Raw genomic sequence first — 19,748 nt, 5'->3', positions numbered from 1 at the left:
GGCAGAGCTACTGCAGCCCATCAGGACTTGGATCCGGCCAGGGCGGGCCCTGGGAGGCCGCGGAGGGAGCGGCTGGTGACTCGCAGCCATTTGTGTGATGCCCTCCGGTCCCATGTTATTGAGCGCCATCTGATGGGTTTTGCCAGATGGGCCTCAACGGACCGCACACCCGCAGCCCAGCGAGGGGTTCTGAGGGCTACAGACAGCCCAGCTGGACACACCAGGAAATGACTGACAGTGCAAGAGATCAATGCAGAAGGTCCTCTTCCTTTATGATTGGAGCGCAGAGGCCGATTTGTCCGCATACTCGCATCTACCATCACAGACAGTTATCCCACAGCATGCTAGGACTCGGCCACACAGAATACACATGATGGGACGCCCGAATACCAACAAGACCCCGGCGACAGTGGCTGGCACTGGGTAGTGAGGAGACCATAGATGTTGTTGATGCTTTGGGTACATCCCTGGCAGCCTCACTCTGTGAGCACTTCCACTGATTTGATGAATTCTTGTCTGCTCTACTGGAAATAAAATCTACCCTGGAACCCAAAATAGACGCATTAGGCATAGACATGGGCCTCCTCACAGAAGATCACAAGAAACTGAAAGAACGAGTTCAAAACATGGAGTCAATGCTGGCTGCCCTGAGGTCCACGGTGTCGGACTCTGGCAAGTGCCTTTGGGTCATGCAGAAGGAGATAGACTACCCGCAAAGGAGAGTGCATAATCAGGAAGGTAGATTGAAGTGGAACAATGTGAGGATTGTGGGCCTTCCGGAACAGGCGGAGGGCCAAAACATGGAGCTGTATCTCGAGGACTCGAATGTAAACACGGTCTTGCAGGGTAAACAAACGTCCTTCTTTTCTGTCAAATGTGCTCACATGGTGCCTGGGAGACCCCCCTCCAGGTGCCTTTTTACATCCAGTGGTCGCCCGACTCTTCAATTACAGGGACCAGGATCATATCCTGCAAGTAACACAGCTCAGGGGTCCTTGGTTTGTTGAAAATGCCCAAGTAAACATTTATATTGATTACACATTAGAGGTTCAACGCTGCAGGTCCTCCTTCATAACAGTAAAGAAGTGCCTTCGCAACCATGGCATTAAACATGCATTGCAATTCCCTGCCACTCTCTGGATCGTTTATGAGGGCCGTACTTTCTTTTGTTTGGCGCCAGAGGATGTCTGGTCTTGGTTGGAACACAGACGCATCACATCCCCTTCTGTGGTTAAAGCAAATCCTCCTCCCGAACGGAAAGTACACAGGCGCCATAAATCACGCAACTGGCACCACCTTCATAGTCCAACTAGGGAAGAAGCTGCTAGGAAGAGGGCTCAAGCGGTGGGCAGCGAGGAGCGACCCGTGGCGGACTCCTCCCCCACAGGATCAGAAACGGAGAGTCAACCTGATGAATCCTGAAGGAAAGTAGGATCTGCTTTTATGGTTACCCTCACTTTTTGCCTGGTGCTATGCTGTTTCTGACTAGTCTGACTGGGATCCTACTAATCGTGATTCCAGTCTCTGTGCTTTCACCCCTAAAATGGTATGGTAAGTACTTAGGTACATCCCAGATTGGACACCAGTGCACCCTTATCAGTCCCTAATATATGATACTGAGGTACCAAGGGCATAGGCACACCCCATGGGCTGAAGCATGTATTATGCCACCCATGAGGGACCCCTCAAACTGTAACTACAGGCCTGCCATTGCACCCTGTGTAAGCTGGTGCTAGCACCACTTACGAAAGATATAGGTTTCTCTATATTTAAGGTCAATGCACTGAAAACCTATAGGTCACCCCTAGAGCAGGCATTCAATTCTGACGGCAGGGTGCTCGGTTCTAAATGTGAGGGTGCCCATGCATGATCATGACACCCCTACAACCTTCGGAGTCCATTCTCCTGGGTTGTAAGTGCATCAGCCATTAAGATACATAGAGTGGCTATGCGTCATTATGCGATGACCATCTCTAAACTGGCTGTAACGAACCCTATCATGTTTGGTATCAAACATGTTGGAATCATACCCCCACATCGTAAACTGTCTGAGAGGTATGATTCCATGCACTGTAAAGCTCCTCTGTGAGGCCCTCAGTGTTTCTGGTACCAGTCTTCTAGACCCGGACAGCACAACATGGATGCTTCCGACCAGAGACACGATTCTGCCCTCCTGCTGCTGAGCCAAGCTCGAGCAGGTGAAGGTAGAACAATAGGTATCGTGTCACGGAGGGTGTGACCACATCACAGACAGGGTTTAGTGTATTGAGACCGGGTGGGAGAGTTTGCCAGCGCCACTCAGTTTGCTTGAAGGGCACATTTGGTGTCCTTATTGCATAGTCCAGTTCAAACCAGCTCAGGGAGCCATTGGCTCCCGCCCTGGTGCGAATTTGGACAAAAGACATGGGAGTACCCTCCCCACTGTTCAACCCTTCCCCTGGGAGGGAACCCTGAATCGTCCCAACCCTTTCCTTAGAGTACTTAAGGGCTTACCTGAGGGTGGGTCCCTAGATTCATTGTGGGAAAAGATTTATTTTAAGACACCACTTCTTCTTTGACCGTCTGGGCACTGTGGACTTCGCTGGACTTTGATCTGGGCATCAAGGCTACAACTGGGAAGACTCCTGATACTCCTGATCTTGTCGCCCTGCTCGTCTGCTGCAATGTCCAGGCCTGTGCACCTTACAGGGACCTTCCAAGGCTTGCGGGCATCCAAGACACCTGATGGAATCTCCCTTGAAGTGAAGGAGTCTCTTCCCTGCATCTGCAGGCAGCGCAACTAAGCTGACCAGTCTGCTGAACCTGGGCTCCCACGGACTCCAAAAGGCTCAGCAACACAGTTGGTAGTTCTTCACATCCCTCGAGGCCTGCCCTCTCCTATCACCAAGTTTGAGGCCAGTATCCCTTGTCGGAGCCGCAGGAACTGAACCCCTGTGCACCGCATCTGCTTGCTGTTGCAAAGGCTTGTTGGCTTACTTCCATCAAGATCTTCAGGCTCCAAGTAGCACCTACCTCAAGCATCTGCTGTGACCAAGATCTTCATCCTCATCACATCACCTGCACCGTGGGCCTGCATTTTTGATGAGCTGCTTGAGGTCCTCTTGTGACTCTAGTGCCTCTGGTCTGTGGGTCATCTTGAGGGTCTTCTTTGCTTTCTGTTGGCTCCCCTGATTGCCTGAGGCCTGCCCTGACTCCCCTGCTTGTGGTGAGTCATCTGGACCTTGCTGGTCCCGACAGTGCACCTTCTTCGCTTTCCACGTTGTTTTGCAGTTGCCAAGGCTTGTTGGTGCTCTTGAAGGACACCGACCCCTCAACTCTCGACATCCAACTGCAGGGTGGCAGCCTACTTGTTACACCTCAGTCAGCTGAGGACTTGATAAAGCCTGCAGTTCCAGACTTGGTAATACTGTTGATCCAAATGTTTTACATTTGGGGTGGCTGTTGACTGGGTAAGCAGTTGCAATGTTGATACGATGGCTGAGGGACACACTAACACTAGTCTACTGCTGTAGAAGTCTAACCACCCTCACTTGTATGATAGTACTGGTATAGATTGTTACATTACTTCGTTCATATTGCATTACAGTGCTAATGGCTGGTCGCCCATTGGTGTACTGGCCTAGGAATGGGAGTTGGGTATTTCTTGCATATTTTCTTTTTTATTTCCTACTTCTTTATTTTGTTTTTGTGGATAGAGAGGGACTTGGGGGGAAGTGGTGGGAGGGGGTCAATATGGGGTGGTGGTGCTGAGGTAGACTGAACACACTCGTCACAATGGCTGCCAATGTTGTAATGAGTGAGAAACCATTTCTGCTAATGACCTGGAATGTGCATGGGCTGGCAGGCTATACAAAATGATACCATGTTTATCAGTACCTATGTAGATGTAGGAATCAGAAAGCGCTCCTTCAGGAGACACACCTGACCGACCCCGACCTAGCGGCTATCCGAAAGCATTGGAGGGGCACACTAGTAAGGACCACATACTCTCGATGTGATAGGGGAGCCCTAATTTGGGTGGCAGCGGGAGTGCCCCTTGAGGTGTTGCATACCAGAATCAACACAGAAGGGAGGTATGTGGTTTTGGAAGGGCAGATTTTGGAAGGGCTGCTAAGGGATAAGGGCATAAGGTCTCCCCTTATTCTTTATATCGCTATATGAGCCGAACACTAAACAGGCACCTTTCCTACACTTCCTAACTCCGGCACTATTTCATAATACTTTGGCACCCAGTTACTGGGGAGGGGACTTTAACTGCACCCCGGACCTAGACTATGACTGCTCCCATCCCCCAATACACGGGGCACAATCAATCTCCCTTACACAACATTTAAAGAGGTGGGCCACAGACACGCAGGTGCGGGATGCCTGGTGCAGCCAGAACCCTGTATACAGGGAGTATTCATACCATTCTGGTCTTCGTGACCTGCACACCAGGATTTACCTCTTTTACTGTAGTCATGATGCTCTTTCTAAAGTAACGCAAGCTAAATACCTCGGACGCACTCTCTCAGACCACAGTCCCCTGCAGCTACAGTTGCGGTGGGGAAGAGGTCGTCCAAGAATACCCACATGGCGCCTTCCCCAAGAGGCACTACGAGATGCCACCCTCTCAGAAAATATCACCTCTTATTTTCAGGACAATGAGGGATCAGCCTTGGAAACTGGTATCGAGTGGGATGCAGTGAAGGCCGTAACTCCATGGCTACACAATCAAGGGTATATACGGAACCAAGCTAACCCTCCGTGGGGAACTCACTACTCTGGAAATGGATATAAGGCACTATGAACAATTATCTCCCACAGACCAGATATTTGTGACACCACTAGTGCAGACAAGACTCGCGCACAGATCCATGCTAGGTGCTCTAGACTATAGGGAGCACTTGGCAAGGTAGTATGCAGAGGGAGATAAGGTGATTAGACTTTTGATGTGGCTTCTCCACTCAGACTCACCTAGGGGCCCGATCACTGCCATAAGAGACTAAACTGGTCTTATTCTTAATACTCAAGACGGTATTAATGTGGCTTTTCATACATACCACTCTAACTTATATAGAGCCCCGCAAGGGGATGACACTAGATGGAGTGGCTCTTCTGCATATACAGGACCCCCAGCTAGTAAATTTGGAAGCTCCACTTACTAAAAACTAAATTTCGGATGTGATTAAACAAATGATTCTTTCCTAAGTGTGGCTTAGGCTAACGCATATTCCTGACCCATAGAAGATTCTTGACCGAGCTTCTGAGATGCTAACGCTTTCCTACTTGATATATTTTTGTCTTGTCCTGACTTCCTTCATAGAATTTCCCTGATTTCTGAGTCCTTGTTACCTAACCATCCACTGGAATTTGACATTCTAGATTACTAATGTATAGGAGAGAGTCTTAGACTATTTTCTGAGCATCAGATCTTAATGCTACTTCTCTGTATTGCTGCCACAGAATTGCTTGTTTGTTCAATACTAGTTTGCCTCAATTTCTTCAGGAGTCTGGGAATTCCAGTTGTTACTATGTATATTTACAGCATGGTTTTACGAGTTATTTATTTGAACTTGTTTATTAATTTGTAATAAACCTTTTTAACTTGTATACCTATTCCTGGTCGTGTAGCCACATGGGTTGAACTGTTAACTGAAATTTGATTGAATGCACAGACTAACTCCCATCAGCTCTCAGTCATACCTCAAAGATCCATTGGAGGACCAATGGTAAGGAAGAGGGCCCAGAAAATGCTGTATCAAGTATTCAAACTTTTACAGAGGGGAGGTTCCCAAAGAAGAAGAACATGAGTTTTCCAAAAACCTGAGGGTTCCTGTTACCATCTAAAACTGGACTGCAGCTTTCCTTGTTTATGCCAGCTTGTACTGTGAAAAAATGCCAGAGCGCATCATGGCTCTTTTTGACCACATTGATGTGGTGAGGAAGGCCCAGTTGACATTTGGGAGGTGGGCCTAGGAATGGTATGATGAGGAGTTCTGGGCTCATTTAATAGAGGATGCAGAAGGAGTTTATGGTCAATTGGAAAATGAATTGTTGCAGACAATGGCGCCGGCTAGGCCAGGGCCAACTACCTACACAGTTAGTGGGTGGTCATTAGTTTATAAGCCCTTTCAGGGATGTCCAACCCAGGAAGGGGTGAGTAACGTGGGGAGATGTCAGGGTGAAGCAACGGAAATGTGTTGAGCATATAACAAGGTGGTCTGCAACACAGAATTTTGCTGTTTTAGGCATGAATGTTCCAATTGCAGTGGTAAGCACACAGTTATACAGTGCGGTCTGCAATCATAGGCTGCCTTGTGTCATGGAGTTCAAGGGGGATCTTGGCAAGGGAAGAATGACAAAGACAGGCAGTGGGCTCCCCAGGCTCCTTTGGAAAAGGCTCTTACACCAGTTAAATTGGGTAGGCTACATCCCTGGATTAACGTATGTGGGGAAACAGTCGAAACTGTTTTTACTTGAAGGTTTTAAGTTTAGGTTTTCGGTTGGGTTATGAGGGACCTCAAGGTCGAAAATGCGCTGGGAATTTGCCCTCCATCAAGGGTTATGAGGGTTTGGTCTGGGCTAAGTTGATGAACGAGGTGGTAGAATGCAAGGCCCTTTTGACAATTAGACTTTGGGAACACTGATAATGTCACCCATTGGGGTGGATCGCAAAAAACAGTTGAGAGAATTTCAGTTAAATCAATACTTGTCTTGGCCAGAGTATCAGTTGAATGTATGCGTTACAACGCATACATTTACAATGCATGCCTTTACAACGCAGTTTTTACATTGCAACATCCTTTACAACACATACATTTACATCGCATACCACTACAACACATTTTTTAAAACTACATTTACAACGCATTCCATTACATCGCATTATACCTTTACAACGCATACCATTGCAACGCATACCGTTACATTGCATTTAGGGTAAGTGTTGGATAGTGTAGGGGTAAAAAATATTATTCTAACTCCAGGGGGTGCAACAGTAGGGTAAGTGTTGGATAGTGTAGGGGTAAAAATTACTATTCTAACTCCAGGGGGTGCAAAGGTAGGGTAAGTGTTGAATAGTGTAGGGGTACTATGCGTTGTAATGGTATGCGTTGTAATGACATGCAATGTAATGCCTACATTGTAGTGACATGCGTTGTAGTGTCATGCGTTGTAGTGACATGCAATGTAATGGATGTTGCGATGTAATGACTGCGTTGTAAATGTAGTGCGATGCAATGACTGCGTTGTAAAGGTTGTTTCCCGTATCAGTCTGTTATTTACTTTATTCCACAAAAATTGAGCAGGGTGGAATCAGGCTTTGATGGCTAAGTCGATATAAAGTCAGCTGTTCGCCTGTTCATACTCTAGATTTTGAACTTTTAGGTGCACAGTTTGGAGGTTATTTCTTTGTTGACAGGGCATTGCCCATAGGTTTTTCTATTTCATGCGCATTATTTGAGGCTTCAGTAGCTTTTTGCAGAGTTTGTTTCTACTTTTAAGTGGTACGAAGTGCATGACACACTATCAATCAATCAATCAATCATGGAATTTGTAAAGTGCGCTACTCACCCGAAGGGTCTCAAGGCGCTGGGGAGGGGGTGGGGGGGGGGGGGGACCGCTACTGCTCGAAGAGCCAGGTCTTGAGTTGTTTCCTGAAGGCAAGACGGTTCTGGGTCAGTCGTAGGTGGGTGGGGTGGGAGTTCCAAGTCTTGCCCGCCAGGTAGGAGGAGGATCTTCCTCCGGCGGTGGTCTTGCGAATGCGTGGGACGGTGGCGAGAGCGAGGCTGGCGGAGCGGAGTTGGCGGGTGGGCGTGTGGAAAGTGAGGCGGTTGTTGAGGTAAGTGGGTCCCATGCTGTGGAGAGCCTTGTGTGCGAGGGTGAGGAGTCTGAACGTGATCCTCTTGCTGATGGGGAGCCAGTGCAGGTCTTTCAGCTGGGGGGAGATGTGGCTGAAGCGGGGGGTGTCCAGGATAAGTCGTGCCGAGGCGTTCTGTATGCGCTGGAGTCTTTTCTGTAGTTTGGCTGTGGTTCCAGCGTAGAGGGTGTTTCTGTAGTCCAGACGGCTGGTGATGAGGGCCTGGGTGACCGGCTTCCTGGTGTCGGTGGGGATCCACCAGAAGATCTTTCGGAGCATGCGCAGGGTGTTGAAGCAGGATGACGAGATGGCGTTGACTTGCTTGGTCATCGTGAGGGAGGAGTCCAGGATGAAGCTCAGGTTGCGAGCATGGTCCGTTGGCTTGGGTGCGGAGCCCAGGGCCAAGGGCCACCAGGAGTCGTCCCAGGCGGAGGGGGATGATCCCAGGATGAGAACTTCCGTCTTATCTGAGTTCAGTTTCAGCCGGCTGTGCTTCATCCATTCCGCGACGTCTCTCATTCCTTCCTGGAGGTTGGTTCTGGCGGTGGCGGGGTCGTTGGTGAGGGAAAGGATCAGCTGGGTGTCGTCGGCGTAGGAGATGATGTTGAGGTTGTGTTGGCGTGCGATGGCTGCGAGGGGGCTCATGTAGACGTTGAAGAGGGTGGGGCTGAGAGAAGATCCTTGCGGGACGCCGCAGATAACTTCGGTGGCCATGGACCGGAACTACTAGGTGGTTTTTTTCATTTCTGTGCCCCCTTCATCAGTTGTTGGAAAGGTTTTAGGACTTAATGCAGGACTTAGGAGTATCTTTGGCTCTAGAGAAGACAAACGGATTGAGTGAAGTTCTGATTTTTCTTGGAGTAGAGCTGGATTCAGTGAGAATGGAAGTGTGGTTGCCATTGGAGAAAAAGAGCAGACTGCTGGACCTTTTTGGAATTGATGCTTCCCAAAGAAAAAACGCAAGCAAGGGATATACAAGCTCTCCTGAGGCATTCAAATTTTATTTGTCGGGCGGTGAGGGCAGGTCGCACTTTCTGTGGGAATTTGGGGCTGGCTCTGTCTGGGGCCACGCTTAAACATCACAGAGTCTGGTAGACCACGGGCAGGAAGGCTGACCTGAGAATTTGGCACACATTTCTGAAGGACTTCAATGGGGTGCCTCTATTTGAAATGGGGGAGGAAGCAGAGTGGCCTAATCAAATTTTCTGAGATGCAGCAGGTGGATCAGGCTTTAGGCTTTTTTGGCACGGGAGGTGGTGTGCCGAGACTTGGCCAGAAGAGTGGCGGTGTGGTGGTCGCAGCATCAGTTTTTTGGAATTTTTCCCACTGGTGGTTGCTATTTTGTTATGGGGAAAGTACTTTGCCAACAAGAAATTTGTGTTTAACATTGATAATTTGTCAGTAGTCAAAACTGATGATAATAGGCAGTCTGCTCTGGATGTGAAGGTTTTACAGCATTTGAGGGTTGTTGTTTTGAAAAGTTATCATTGTAATGTGATTTTCAAGGCGAAGCACATCCGGGAGCTGACAATGACATTACAGATGCCCTGTCTCGTTCTCAGGAGAAGAGATTCGATGGAAATGCGTCATGAGTGGATGAGAGGAAGACACAGATGCCGGAGCAGTTATGGAGCGTTGGATGGGATATGTGATTGCATTGATTGAAATGGTCAGTGTGACTCCCCAACACCGGTGTATCGTCAGGCATGGTTGGAGTTTCTAGCATCAGGTCTTAGGAGAAGATATCTTAAGAATGGTTTTGAAAAACAGAGGGCAGATGTGGTCAATTTTATAAAGCTGTTAATTGAGAAAGGTATTTACTGTAACTATTTTGCGTAAGTTAGCAGGGTTGGCATGTTTATTGGAAGGTGTACTAGGGTTATGAGCCATTGGCAGGGGAAATGAGCTGGAGGATTTCAGAAGGGTGGGGTGTGAATGCGGTGGGGAAGATAAAGTGAGTAGGCCTCTGACATTGCACTTATTAAGAAGATGGATTGATGCACTGCCAATAGAGTGAGGGCAAGCTACAGAGACTGTGCTGTTTTCAGTTATTATGGTTTAGCTATTTTTGGGGGTATTCAGGGTTGAAAAATTGTTGGGCTCAAAGACAACTGCAGGTTTCCTGGGGGACAATGTGATAGACAGGGGTGTGATGTGTTGTTTTTAATATTTACCCAGATAGGAACGTTTGTCCCCGGCAATGGTGGATAACATACACAGGGGGTTGTGTGCAGGCAGAGAGGTTTTTTTTTCATGATGATGGTTCAGGAGTTTTTGGTTCTCACTTATTGGGGGTTTTAGGCAAGACTTAGGCATCTTAGGGCTCCCACTAACTGATATTGATATTCATTCCTTTTGAACTTGCATGGCAGCTGAGGTAGAGCAGAGTTGCTGGTCCGGTGAAAAAATATGAAAGGCATGAGAGGTAGAAAAGATTTCCCTCTATGCTGATGACGTTCTTCTATATATGACTCACCTCGACATAACGCTCCCGGTCCTGTTCGACACTATAGAGGAGTATGCACAACACTCCCGATACAGGATAAACTGGAATAAGTCAACGCTCTACAGCCCAGGCGGAACCTCAGATGGGTTGCTACTGCTCAGCGACCTTAAAGCGTTACAGGAAGGCTTTCAGTATCTGGGAATTTTCATTATCCCACACAGAGAGAGATGCAGGCACCGTAACCTGGGAAAGGTCCTACAGAACTTCACAAAAGATGCGGAGGGATGGATAGACCTCACTCTCTCTTTGCTCGGAAGAGCAGCTATTTTTAAAATGATTACCCTTCCACAACTGCTCTACACACTCCAAAACACGTACCACTCACTCCCTCAGTCAGTGTTCACCGGGTTGGAGAACGACCTCAGATCCCTATTTTGGCAGGGAGGGCACCCCAGAATAGTGCTGAAGACGTTACAGTGCAACCTCTACAATGGTGGGATTGCGCTACCAGATATAGAGGCCTACTATTGGGCTACCCATCTCATTCCCATTAATAAATAAGTAAATTGGGCAAGGGACCACCCTACAAACCGACTAGAAAGAGAATTGATATCGCCACACACACATCTATTCTAGCTTTATGGTGGGAAGGTCACATCTCAGTTACTGCAGGCAACAAGATGCACCATAGAGGCATGGGAGAGAGCAACAAAAGCTATTGGGTGGACAATCCAGGTCACAAAATCTACGCCTCTCTAGGAAGGGGGACGGGTCACAGAACTGCGTAAATTAAAGGAATTGGAGGCGTGGGATCTCCTGAGTATCTCCACAATAGGGGATGTCCTGGAAAGAGACACACTCAAAACCTGGCCTAAAATTAGTCAGCAATACGGACTGCACAGATCCCAGTTCATCAAGTATGCACAGCTGCGCCATGCATGGCAGATCGAGGACATATCTTACATGGACCTACCAGAATACGCTCCACTAGAGGGAAGACTACTGCAAGAAGAGCTTGTGTGGGGAAGGCAGTCTACCTCATGTACAGAACTATAAACAACAACAAACCAGACAATTTAAACGGGTTAAGGAAAAGGTGGGAGAAGGTCATAGGGCCTTTAGAAGACATAGATTGGGAGGCGGCCCTAATGCACCCTCGAGAGATAACCATCAAAGCAAGGCTACACCTCGTACAATACAAAATTCTACATAGAGTGTATTACAACAGGGAGAAGCTCCACAAGATGGACAGGTCAGAGACACCAAATTGCCTCACTTGTAGAGACATCAAAGGTGATTGTTTTCATACGATATGGACATACCCCACCATACAAGCCTATTGGAAGGCCATAGTTGGAGTACTTGGGGAGATACTTAGGGTGTCGCTGCTGCCTAACCCCTAATTTTTTCTGTTGTGAATGCCGAGTGAGGTAGATGTTACCAGGACACAATTGCTCTTTGTCTCCTTGGGTCTAGCGGTGGTGAAGTGTGACGTGGCCCGGCGCTAGGGGGTGGAAGAAAATCCTACAGTACAGGAGTGGACCAGAGGGATGGATCTCTACATGGAAGACAAACATACTACATACCTGAGCAGAGGGTGCCCCCAAAAACTCCACAGGGTTTGGGAGCCATGGAGACGATACTATGGACTGGGATACTGCATATGGTCCCACACCGCTGCCAGTCGGAGATGAGAACATGGCCGAATGCAGAGACTCACACTAGTCGAGAACGTAACATGTCCCCCTTATTTGCAGGCTTTGAGGCAAAGACAGTCTTTATAGAATTCCAAAACTATCTGCTAACCCCAACAGGGCAACCTAGGGAAGATGGGATTCTGTCGATGATGGCTTTGTTTTATGCGACTGAAGTTATGGTTTTACTATTTGTCATCTGCAGAATAAAAAGAGTTAAAAAAATATGAAAGGCAGGGACATTAAAGTCTGATTGTTACAAGAACTATATTAGGCTCAGGTGGGTGTTTGTGCAGTTTAAGGAATTTTAATTTTTTGTTTTATTTATTATAGGTTTTGTTGCAGGCCCAGAAGAGAACACTTTGAGGTCTGAACACTCATTTGTAAAGTGGGCTGCAGGCCAGGCAGAAAGTAGAAAATTTGGGAAGCAGCTGAAGTTTGGCAACCTGATGGTACAGATAGTGGTTTGGGAAAGGGGGAATGCAAGACATGAGCTGCTGCCAAATTTGGACTTGATGTCACAAGGTTCAAATTGTCCAGCTGCTCTTTTAATTCACCTGGGGGAGAATGATTTGGTGAGTGTTAGAAATTGGGTCTCTAGTTGGCAGAGGTATGCACCCTGTCCAAGTAGGGACCACAATACTAGCCAGGGTAAGTCACAGCACAATCACAAACTATCCTGTGCTCACCCTGTGGTAGCTTGGCACAGAGCAGGCAGGCTTGGATAAATAGGGAATATTCATCTGAGTAAAACAAGACCAAAACAATCAAAATCCATCAAATAGAAATCGAGATATTTATTTTGAAAGAAATAAATGCAATGAAGCTCTTAGAAGCAGGTTACACTTTAAATGTTAATGTTACTGGGTATTTGTAAAGTGCACGGCTACTCCCAGGAGTGTCCCGGCGCTAGCAACAAGGGGGACCAGTGACAAAACACATCTGTGGCGTCTCAGAGCCGCCGATCATGCAAACAGCCATGTTTTTAGCATGTGACGGAAGCACAGTAGATCCTCCTCTCGATGCAACTCAAGGGGTAAGTTGTTCCAAAGCCCGGACGCCACCACCTGGAAGGAGCGACCACCCAGACGGGAGCAAGAGAACCTTGGGATCCGTGACAAACATGAGGTTAAGGACCGTAGATTACGATATGGAACATAGAGCTGACATCTATTTCTCAAATACGGAGCCCCAATATTGTGAAATGCCTTGAAGGCCAATACCAGGGCCTTAAAAATCACCCTCTTGCGTACTGGAAGCCAGTGTAAAGATCTGAGGTGTGGGGTCATATGGGTCCTACGATCGACCATAAGTATAGCTCTAGCTGCAGCGTTCTGAATCACCTGAAGGCGGCTAATCAGATAGTCTGGTAGGCCAAGATAGAGGACGTTAACATAGTCAAGACGTGACAGTATCAAAGCTTGCACAACTATCTTCCTATGAGAAGCTGAGAGTAAGGGAAGAAAGTTGCGCATCATCCTCAGGAGGCCAAAACAGGTGCCCACCACCGATTGGACCTGGGATTTCATGGACATATCTTTATCCAGTTTGACCCCTAAATTTTTGACAGTGGTGGCCAGGGTGGTAGGAGGAGACATATTAGATGGCCACCATTCTCGCCATTCGTCCCCAGGGTTATAACCAAAGAAAATCATTTCAGATTTTTCGAAGTTGCAGAGAAGTTGGTTCTGATTAAACCATCCAAATACTGCGGATAGGCAAAGGTTTATCCTCTTCCCATCAAGAACTTCGCCCTTACCGCATGTAAACAATAGTTGTGTATCATCGGCGTAGGAAATGATCCTAGCGCCGAAAGGTTCAACCAGTAATGCCAAGGGGGCCATAAACACATTGAACAAGGTCGGGCTCAAAATGGATCCCTGAGGGACACCCACATCCATAGATAGAATAGGTGCCGCAAAAGGGGGGGACCAGAATGTTTGTTGACGGTTTACTAAGTAAGACCGGAACCACTGCAGGACAGTACCGCCAATCCCGCATCCACAAAGGTGATCAAGAAGAAGGTCATGCGGGACGGTATCGAAAGCCGCAGATAGGTCGAGCAGTATCAAAACTGCCTTCCCACCTTTGTCCAATGTGGACTTAATGGATTCAGATATCTCAAGGAGAGCTGTTTCAGTGCTAAAATTAGCACGGAACCCAGATTGGCTCGGGTGTAAGATGCCACTGGATTCAACAAACTCCCCCACGACCTGATTCATAAATTTCTCCAAAGCCTTAGAGAAAACCGGGAGCAGTGAGATAGGTCTGTAATTACTTGCTATCGAGGGGTCAGCAGATGTTTTTTTTAAAAGTGGGAGAATTTTCCCATGTTTCCAGCTATCAGGCACCGTCCCTTCAGTTAGTGATAGGTTCAAAACCTTATTAACCACCGGGTTTATCACCTCGGCAATAGATGCAAGAACCTTCACCAGACAGGGATCAGCAGGAGAACCTGATTTAAGAGAGCGAAGGATTTTTAAAGAATGATCTAAGGAGATTGTCGGAAAATGCAGCAGACGTCTCTCTGCCTTAGGTGGCAAACATAGGGACTTATCCGAGTTGACTGGGGGGCCTAAAGATACCGCTCCAAAAGAAGCTTGTATAGAGGAAATTTTTGTAAAGAAGTATTGCGCTATACTCTCAGTCCATTCCTCTGTAGGAATAAAAGGATTCTTTATTGCACAAGGGGCCGTAAAATCTTTAACAATTTTAAAAAGTTCTTTACTTTTGTTGCCTGCCTTCTCAACTTTTCCGTTTAGAAAGCTCTTTTTTTCCAGGTGAACTTTGGTATAATATGCTTTTAATGCCGCCTTATACGTTTGTTTAGCCATAGAATTAAAATCCTTCCTCCAGATTCTCTCTAAACGTTTACAAAGGCTCCTGCTCTTCCTGAGAGCCTCCGTGAACCAGGGAGCGGATGCTCTGCCTCCATTTGCCACACGGAGTTTAGGGGGGGCAAGCTCATTTACGCAGGATTCCAACCAGCTCTCTAAAGTGAGAGCATCATGCATAAGGCTATCCTTAAAGCAGAGCGGATGTGCCTCAAGAAAAGCTGCTAGGGCCACCAAAGTCATTAGGTTAAAAGATCTGAAACTACTGGTACGCTCCATATAATGTTTAGGAGACTGGACAAGTGTTTTCTTTATTTTAAAAGTAAGTAAATAATGATCAGACCATACCAAACGACGGGGCGGAGCCATTTCAATCTTGTCAGAAGAAAAAACCTGATCAAGAGTGTCGCCCCTTTCATGGGTGGGAAGGGAGACATAGGGAGTAAGGTGTAACATATTCAAAGATTCATAAAACTTCAGAGAATCGTGATCACGGCACAAATCCATATGAATATTAAAATCTCCTAATACTAAACACTGTTTATATTTTGCGGTCAAAGGAGCGATGGCCGTGTCAAGCATATCTAGAAAGCTTTTTGCCTGACCAGGAGGTCGATAAACTAATATACCTGCAATTGACTGATGGGGCGACATCTTTAACAGGAAGCTTAGGCTTTCAGAGTCTGCCAAGGCGAAATTAGGAAAAATAGTACAGGTAAGTGTATTTTTATAGATAATTGCAACTCCTCCGCCTCGTCCCCCTAATCGATCTTTCCTTAAAATAATGTAGTTAGGGGAGATGGCGTTGGCAATGGTTGGATTAGATCCTTCGTGAAGCCATGTTTCTGTTAAAAACAGCACATCAGGTTTAAGTTCAGAAAGTAGATCAAAAATTTGGAATTCATGCTGCCTCATAGAGCGGGTGTTCAGGAGCATCAACGTTAAGTCACTATTATCTAATTGATTAGTTAATACTGAAGGGCCAGGGGTATGTTCTCCAAGCAATGGTTTGTTAACTATAGTAGTGGGGAGGGGGAGAGTCCAATTACACATCTCACAACTCAGTTCACTCATGTTTCCGACAGAGAAAGTGTGAGGGTGGCAGTTTACACACCTACCGAGATCCTGGAGGTCGCTACTATTATAGCTGATGCTGGACCAGTGTAAATCCAATGTTCAGGCCGACCGGGATGGAGCGCGGGCCAGTTACAGGGACCCACTTGGACCTGTTGAACACAGTACCTTGGATACGGGGGTGCAGTCTGCATGTCAAAGGTTTTCCCCGGTCAGGCGTCGGTTCTGAGAGGCTGTGCAGCGAGGCTTTGCATCGTCCGACGTTAGTTTCAAGAACTGTCAGCTGTGCGGCAAGGCTTTGCCTTGCTTCACATTGGAAGTGGCAGAAATTCAGCTGCAGAGCCCACTTCTGAGGGCCAGAACTTGGAGGGGGCACCTCAGGCAAGGGTAGGACTCACAGAAGGCAGAGTCCAGCAGCACCAGCAGAACTACAGGATGTCTTTTGTGTCCCTGAGACGTCAGAAACAGGAGGCAAGCTAACAAGCACTTGGAGATCACTTTGGAGGGAAGGCAGAGTCCAGCTCTGCTCTAGCAGAGTCAGGGAGCAGCAGGCAGCTTGGCAACCAGCAGGAAAACAGTCCTTCCAGAAAAGCAGTCCAGTTCAGTCCGTTGAGCAGCACCGCAGTCCACTGACAGAGGTTCAGTTCAAGATCCAGAAGTGTATGAGTTAATGGAGCCAGAGACCCAATACTTATACCCAGATGTGCCTTTGATGTCAGGGAAACTTCAAAGAGTGGTTTTGAAGTGCACAAGTATTCCTTTTAACCCAGCCCTTGCTCCAGACTACCATTGGGGGGGTTAGCAGTCCTTTCCGTGGGATCAGGCCACTACCTTTTGAAGTGTCATGGTGAAGACCCATTGGAATGCAGATGAATGCAGACAGGTGCCTAATGACACCCAGCTCTTCCTGTGTCTGTGACTGTCTAGAAGGAATGCACAAAGGGAACTGTCACCTAGCCCAGACGTGTATCAGAGACAGGCTGTAAGGCACACAGAGAAGTAAGAGCAAAGAAATGTCCCCGTTCTAAAAGTGGCATTTCTAAAATAGGAATGTTAATTCCGAATTTACCAGTACAGAGGATTTATCATTACCATTCCAAAGATATATAACATGAAAAAGCTACTCCTTTCTGATCAGGAATTACAGCTTAAAGGTATTTTAAGGAATTCCCAATGCCAGCATGTGAGAGGAGTAGGCCTCACAGCAGTGAAAAACGAATTTAGCTGTTTGTCACTAGGAAACATAAAAGTTCATGTCCTGCTTTTTACTTACAGAGCCCCCTTTGGGTTACCAAGGGCCTTCCCTAGGGGTGACTTATGTAAACAAAAAGGGGAGTTTAAGTCTTGGCAAGTAGTTTTAAATGCCAACTCCAAGTGGCAGCAAACTGCACACACAGGCCCTGCAGTGGCAGCCTGAGACATGCTGCAGGCCCACTAGTAGCTTTTAATTTATAGGTCCGGGGCACATATAGTGCACTTTACTAGAGACTTATAAGTACTTTAAATATGCCAATTGGGTATGAGCCAATGTTATCACGGTTAGGGGAGAGAGCACAAGCGCTTTAGCACTGATTAGCAGGGGTTAAGTGTACAGAGTCCTAAAGCCAGCAAAAACGAGTACATAAAAATGGCTGTCAGGTCTAACAGTGAACATGAGAGGCTTGGCCCGATGGAAGGTTATGGAGGCAGACTTTTTGGAGATTAGGAGAGCCTAGTCTACAATGTCAGTGTTATGGATGGAATTTTTGCCCAGGCGAGAGTGGAGAGATGCCAAGAAGCCAGGGGCAATTGACAGGCAAGGAGAGAAGTTAAAAGGGAAATGTGTAAGTTCTGTAAGGAGGAAAGTGTTGTTAGAGTGCAACATCTGGATATGAAGTTTGACGAGAAACAATTGTTTAGGGATGATGGTGTTCGTCTCTCTGTTGTTGGGCTGGAACTGTACTTGCTGTAAATGAGAAGCGCGCGGTTCACATTGTTGGGATTTGCTTTCTAGTTTGGTTGGGGGGGAACAGAAAAACAACTTTTGGTTTTTTCTGGTTGTAGTTTTGGAGAGTTTTTCAGAATGACAAGGAAATATTGCTTATATTGAGCCTCAGGTTGAGAGTAGCAAGGGGGAGGTGGCGGGCAAGTTTGAAGTTAAGAAGAGGATATCAAAGTTTGGAGTATATGTTGTGATGGTGTAGATCGGGTTGTCACCAGGCCGGTTTTATACCCGCATGACCGGTATTTTGATGTCTTGGCTGGTACAAAAATTGGAGAGAAAAAATCACCCAAAAGCTGGTATTTTTTCCCCTTATCAGTATATACTTTATACAATAAATGTAAGAAGAAACCAATTTAAATGTATTCTACAGCTGCCCTAATGACTCCTGGCTGATAATTAAACAAAGACAGAAATGTAAAAAAAATAAATGCCACAATTTCATGTACATTTTACTTAAGAATCATGTCTGGGCCTTTGTGAATGTTGAAAAGTGAACAGATGGCCGGTATTTTTCTCTGGGAAAGGTGGCAACCCTAATTGTGGATTGGGGTAGCTTGTGAGTGATGAGTTTGTTCAATGTTTAGTGAGGCTGGATCTGTTATAGTCTGTATGGCAAGTTCCCATGTCTTTGTTTATCTGTATTTACAAGTATCTCATTAAAGTGGTCTTTCCCACACCTTTAGTTGGCTCATGTGGTTTGTGACTGCGCCGTTCTGCCCAATCTCTCTCTGCAACTGGTTACCTTCTTTGGTGCGAGGAGTCAAGCCTTTAGGCTTATTGTCTAATTTCAGTTGAGCATGCTTCCCTCCCATATTTTCATAAACAGCAAGGGCTATGGGTTAATCCCACCTCCATAGGAACAGGATGAGGAAGTTGATTTTGATTTTATATTTATAAAGCGCGAGCTAATGCCCAAAGGCGTCTAAGTGCTAACCAACAGATGAGCTGAAAATTATAAGAAAGTATTTGAAGCTAGAAAACGACCTGAAGTTCAGCCATATTGGGGGGATGTTGTAAGAAATCTTTATTTATTGCAGGTAAATGCTTTACAAAACTGAAAACAGAGCTCATTGTATAGGGACTAGGACGAGGAAGATAGACAAGGAGGTAATTGGCAGTAAAAGTTCCCTCTTTTTGGTCACAGATGGTTGGCAAAAATGCAGTAGTACAGTAGTGGAAACCAAACCTGCTACAGGGCCATATAATGCAGAGGCGTGCTATACAAATCAAATACTGTGTTACAATACATTGCATTACTTTCAACCTTTATTTCATTTCTTTCTATAAAAAAGCTCACTCCAGTGGAAAGCAACGACAAAGAACATAAACCCCTTTTCTTTATCAAACTCTTCCTCAGCAGCGGTTTCATTATGGGGGCGTCACCCCCCTGTATTTGTTGGCCCTAAGGCTCCCGTAATACACAATAGAAATTGAAAGTGTGCTTTCTGCGGCACGGTACTTTTATTTCATCTGGGCCTGGTGCACACACTGCAGGCAGTAGGCTTTGAAATTGTTTTCGTATTCAATCAGGAGTGGGTGAGAGTGGAGATTCAATGTTCAGGCAGACTGTCTGGGTCTTTAAATTAAAATGTCAGTGCGCATGTGGGATTGGACAGGTGTCTTCCTGCGACCAACTCGACATGTGCACTCGAGGCCTCTCCTACTAGCACAACGTTAGGGAGCCAGGGATAATAGCCGCAGCCTCCCCGGTCTCCTAAGGAGCGTAGATTGTGCCTGCTCCGGCCAATCATGACGCTGCTCTTCTGCTGTTTGCAGCAAGGGGGCAGTGCCAGGATTGGCTAAGTAGGCCTAGTCTAGGACGCAGCATTGGGGGTGGGAGGTTTGCGGTTTGGTTTAAGAGAAGAACATGGCCATT

The 19,748-nt window shown here is 46.7% G+C and overlaps 1 long non-coding RNA gene across 2 annotated transcripts in view; it reads left to right on the top strand.

Annotated features, from left to right (window-relative positions):
- The window catches only part of LOC146796461 (uncharacterized), a 121,065-nt gene that overhangs the window by 1,857 nt on the left and 99,460 nt on the right, over positions 1-19,748 (top strand). The gene's annotated exons all lie outside the window — the stretch shown is intronic.

Source organism: Triturus cristatus, chromosome 10 (assembly GCF_964204655.1).
Source record: "Triturus cristatus chromosome 10, aTriCri1.1, whole genome shotgun sequence".
Taxonomy (NCBI): Eukaryota; Metazoa; Chordata; class Amphibia; order Caudata; family Salamandridae; genus Triturus; species Triturus cristatus.
The sequence above is the reverse complement of the archived record's forward strand: the minus strand, read 5'-3'. Positions and strand labels throughout refer to the sequence as shown.